The sequence below is a fragment of the Arachis ipaensis genome, chromosome B03 (genome assembly GCF_000816755.2).
Source record: "Arachis ipaensis cultivar K30076 chromosome B03, Araip1.1, whole genome shotgun sequence".
Classification (NCBI taxonomy): domain Eukaryota; kingdom Viridiplantae; phylum Streptophyta; class Magnoliopsida; order Fabales; family Fabaceae; genus Arachis; species Arachis ipaensis.
The window spans coordinates 90,112,673-90,118,672 of NC_029787.2; positions in this window are offsets into that span (position 1 = coordinate 90,112,673).

The following is a 6,000-nucleotide window of genomic DNA, read 5'->3' on the forward strand; positions in this document are numbered from 1 at the left end:
TGGTGTTGTTTGGCGGTGTGGATGGCGGAGATGAATGAGGAGGTTCGGTGCTGAGATTCGGCACTAGAGAGGCTCAGAGAGGGCTTGAGGGAGTTAGGGTTCCTAGTAGTGGTAGCTGCTGCAAGTTTGGGGGAACTGTGAAGGGAGGCTATTTTTATATTAGGGTTTTTTTATAAAACCGGTTCGTTTAGGGTTTTCTCTATCAAAACCGAAAACTGAACCGAACCGTAAAAAACTGCAAAAATTCAAATTTTTTGGTTTATTCAGTTTTCGGTTTATTCGATTTTCGGTTTATTCGGTTCGATTGGTCGGTTTTGTTCGGATTGGATCGGTTTTGAACACCCCCTACTCATCGCCACCGCCTTCCGAACTTCCTCAACCCCAAACAATCACAATTAATGCAAACAAGTAAAACATAGATAATATTCATATACAACAAGTAGATCAAGAAGCATGTAGGCATGTTATACAATTAGGCAAACTCAAGTAAACAAAACAAGCAAGCATATAGAAGATGCACATGATGAATGTTTACCCTATTGGCTGTGATATCACATGTCAGTTAATGCCAAACCCGACAGAAAATCCGATTGACGACTCCCAGATTAGTCTCTCTATTGCGCATAAGGAGGAATAAGTCCGAGGGATGAGTGCCCTACCACCTTCTCCTTTCAGAGGGAAACATTCTGAGGGAGCATGCCCTACTACCTTCCTCTAGTTGTCACATAATTCCGTGGGTTAGTGTCCTACAACCTTGCAATCAGAGAGAAGTCGCATTTTCAGGAGGAATAATTTCGAGGGATAAGTGCCCTACCACCTTCTCCTTTCAGAGGGGAACATTCTGAGGGAGCGTGCCCTACCACCTTCCTCTTATTGCGAGAAATATAAGGGAGAATCCCAGCTTCAACTCTCACATCCGAACGTAGACGGGAGACTGCCACAGTCCCTACGACGGAGAACACTGCATATCGTAATTACATATTCAGTCTTAGAGGCCACTCCTCTAAACACACTTCCCCTCATACTCATCACAACCATCATCAAGTCATAAGTTCCATTCCGAACTCCCTAATTCATCAATTTCTCAATTTCGTTATCAGAAATTATAATATTCACCACTCTTCTTTCTCTTTCAACTAACTCATCTTCACTACACCAGAAACCTAAACCTCCATTTGCTAACTTTTCAAAGTAAAACCCAAATTAAACCTCCTAAGACCTTTCCCATATTCCAACATCCAAAATTGAGCCCAAGAGTCTTAAAATAGTATTATAGAAGCTTGCAACCTTATTGGGAAGATAGAATAGTTGAAAATAAAGAAAAATTTGAGAAACAGGGCGTGTGCGTCCGCACAGGGGTGTGCAAGCGCACACCCGGGAAAATTTTTTAAAAGTGTGCGTACGCACAGGGGTGTGCGCACACACAGGAACCAAAACTTTCAAAATCTGTTCACTCGCACAACCTGTGCCAGCGCCCCTAACAGACTGGCCTCCCCAATGTGTGCGTGCGCACAGGTGCATGTGCATATCACACAAGTTGCAATTCATCCTTAGATATGTGCGCGAATAAGCTGTGCTAGCGTTGCAAACAGAACGCATTTTCCTGCCTGTGCATGCGCACAGGTGTGTGCGTCTGCATAGGTCAATGTTTTCGCAATGTGTGTGTCCGCACCAGGTTGTGCGCTCGCACATATCAGAAATCATGAAATTCTGCAACCTAGCAGAATTTCAGATTTTTAACACTAACTTTGAATGATCATAATTTCCTCTACAAAATTTCAAATTTCACAAAATTTATATCGATTTAAAGAATTTTCAAAGATCTTTAATTCTAAATAAATTTCATCAAATTTTGAAAATCAAGGCAAAAGTTTTGATCAGACAAAGTTCACCAAAAACCAACTTTTACCTAATTTCACCATTACCCCAATTTCTCATAAAACACAACCAAAATCATACCAAGCCATTCCAAACTTCATTTCTCATCAATATTAAACCTTTATGTCATATAATACCAAGCACACTGCAATTTCCTTTCCCATTCATCATCCTCAACTTCCACATTAATAAATCACATTATAATCAATCCTCATTAATACTTTTTCAACTACCTTACTAAATCATCAACATTGTCATCATATATACTAACACAATCTACTTCTCAACTTCACAATTCATTCATCCTTATCATATCATTATCAATCATCATAATCAAACTCAACAACCATCAATTCATCATAAATTAACATACACCAACATTCAATGCTCATCAACCATTTTTAATTCAAACCTATCTTATGGGTCACTAGCCTAAGTGTCCATGAATATTATATACTATATAGAGAAAACCGAAACTATATCTTGGCCGATTCTCAATATGTCCAAAACTCAAAATTGAGCACCAATGAGCTTTCCAACCACAATCCAAGCTTCCAACAATCACCAACAAGCTCCAAACTCACAATAATCAATCTATATATGCATAAACCATCACAAATCAAGCTAGAATTCCATTCAAGCATAAAATCACAAGGGTTTAACGTCTCTAACATTTTTCAACAGATTTGGATGTCAAAACCCAATGCTAAGCAAGGATTAGAGTGAACCTAAACATCCAAAATCACAAAAACTCACTTAATCCAAAACCGTAGAAACCCGAAATTTAGAGGAGAGGAATTGGGAAGATTTCAAACTTTACTTACCAGTTTCTTATATGGGTTTTGTAGAGCTCTTCACATGGAACGCGTAGCTGCTGACGGCACGCAAATCGGAGCACCGTAGCTCGAGATATCGCAAAGAGAAGATGATGATGAATAGTACTCAAGCTCTTCTCTCCTCCCTCTTTTAATTTCTGATGTGAGTGTGTGTTTAATGTGTGTTGTGGCTGCATGGGTTCATTAAATGAATATTATATATGTTGGGCTTGGGCCAACTTGGACCTCCGGTCCAACCCGTTAGCGTTTTTAGCCCGTCTGGCCCTACTTCGGTCCAAACTTTTAAAATTAACGCCCGATTTTTTACTTCTAGTATTTTTCTAATGTTTTGGCTGTTTTTACTTTTTCTCGTGTGGTACCAGGCAGACTTGAACCGGTTCAACCGGTTCGACTGTCGGTTCGCAGTTTTTTACGGTTTTTCGTAGAAAACACATTTTCTGACTCCGAAAGACCTACTGAGTCCAAAAATCGCATTTAAATCCTCACATTCTCACTCTAACTTTTCAGAACATAACGTGAGCAATATAATCGCTTAATTAACCGGTTGATTATTTACGGTTCTTACAGCGCCACCTCTATGAGTAGCCCTTTCCTCTCGTGTGTCCGTACGGAATAACAGATTCAACGTGTGGCCTACACGTTAGGCTAGCAACGTCCCTGCTAACTGAGGTCTGAGTCAGATGCATCTAGGTTAACCTCATAACCGCCGTTAACTATGGTTTTCTAATACGAGCCTCCCAAACCAATTCAAAACATATAATTTCAAATATAACAAATTCTTCAATCTTTCAAACATATAAGGTATCAAATCAAATCAAATCAAATAACACTTTCTCATCCAAATCCTTTTCAATCAAATTTTCTCAATCTTAAGGCATTTCAAACATATTTCACAATTTTCAAATAAGTAAGTACCAACAAATACTTCAATACTTCAAAAAATACATATTCAAATAAAATCAAATATTTTAAAATAATATAAAGCTTCATCAAATATCCATATAGCCTCATAAAAATATATAGTCTCATGTACATATTAAAATTAACTTAACAAAGATAAATATTTAATTCTAATAAATCGATTATTCAATCTAATATAAAATCCTTTGATAATAATATTTGTAAGTACAATTATAAGTTCAAAGCAATGTATATCAAAATAATTATAAATGAAAAGCCAACCAATTATAAATGTAAAGCCTACCCACAAATTGGTCTCAAGGGACTGAAGAGACTAAACTCAGAGTGCCAAGATAAAAAGTGAGGAAGGTTGAAGTAGAATGGAATGAAAGAGCACAAAATTTGGACCAGGGTAGTAGCAACAACTTCAGTTCTTACTGCAGCAACATCAACAGCAGCCCTAGTATCAACAACATGGAGCAAGCACAGTAACAATGGTAGCGACTCCAATAGCCTACTGCGGTTTAAAACAAAGGAAATAAGAGGATGGCTTCGGTGACCTTCTCCAGCATCAATAGTGAAGGACATAGCAAAACAGCGGTGACGGCAGTTCCTCTCCTCTGGCAGTGACTCCCACAGCAGCACCACAAGCTCTGATGAACAGGGGAGAGGTGGCAGAGTAGAGCAAGGGCAGAACGCCAAGCAGGTAGGCGGCAGTTGCTCGACGACGGTGTTGCAGCTCCTCCCTCCTCCACACGACCTATTTCTCCCTATTCGGCTCTCACACCTGTCGTTGAAATGACAATGGTGACTACGACGGAGTGACTCTACGGTGAAGGTTCTAATCGGCTCCAGAGGCGAGACAGTGCACAGCGGTGACGGTGGTGCAGCTCCATTCTTCTTCTCTGTTGCAGTCTCATTCTTTCTCTCTTTCCTCTGTGACAACGACGCGACGGCAATGGCAATAGCGGTGGTGGGACCAAGCCTTGCCGTGCGGTCTCTCTCCTCCCTCCGCTCTTCTTCTCTTCTTCTGTTCTCCCTCTCTCTTTGTTTCTTTCTCTCTTTTCTTTCCTTCTTTGTGGTTCGAGAGAATGAGAGTGAGTGAGAGGTGTTAGTTTTTGTGTGTGAGAAGTGAAAGTGAGTGTGTTTTGAAATTAGAGTTAGAATTTGGTTTGGAAAAAAGATGAGTAAGAATATTTTAGAAATTTTAATAAAATTAGAGGGAAAAATAGCCAACTATTTTTGATGCAGAAAATTTTTAAAAGGTAGCTTAATATTTACATTTCTTAATTTTTTTGTGATTCAAGTGAATCGTCATTTATGTGTAATGCCAATTTTTTTTCCATCTAGGATCATGGAATAAAAAGCCTTCAAAATTATCACTAGAAACTGCAACAAGACTTGCCAATTAAATAAAGTTCGTCCCAACTCTAGGATTTAAGGCTCCAAGAAAGAAGAATTGAAGACTTTAACTTAATATGTATAGGGCTTTCTATTTTGGGTTTAAAACTTTTCACTAGACAAAGACTACACAAGGATGTGTGATCCTTTATGTTTTGCTGTGAAGCCCTCTCTTGCGAGGCAACTATATTTAGCATGCTCTTGTTAGTTGGTTGCCCTTTGCGTTTTGTGACTGATTGTGTTAAGTTGAACCATTATCTTAATACACTTATGTTTTAAGTTTGAACCATTATCTTAATACAGTAATTTATGGTTTTCAATCACTTATGCTGCCTTCTTTAGCATACTACTATTTTCATTAATTGAGTTACCCAATTTTACATTCCATCAATAAACACTATTCATCGATTTTTAATACCATAATTATATTATCATTTTTTCATATATTGTTGATTCAACGAATACATGGTACACACCACCAACTCTTTTCACTCATGCTTTACAATACAAGATAACAATCAACACTATCAATACAGACACATAAGATTAGAGACTATTATGATGTCTGGAGTCGTATCTGAAGGACTACAATAGTGCAATTGGGATCTTAGGGACCACATTGGGTAACGACTTGAATATCAGAGATCATTATGGAAATTTACTCCAGTTTCGCAAGATAAGTTAGACAAGGCTTGTGTCAACTTGCCAATACTCAATATGCATATATCGTTTGAATGTCTAATTTTTAGTGCTTTTACTTCTATTAATTATGTTAATGGCTTAAGTTAATACTTGTTTTATTAGACTTAATTGTAATTATATTTTTAGGTAAACCAGCAAAATGGTATAAAAAATTTATGATGCTGAATAAAATAATCTTCGAGGATAAGAACGACAAATAAATTCTTAAATAATTTTAAAATATAACAAAAATAATCAATAAATATTATATTTTTTATAAGTAATAACAAAAGCTTTTGTATTT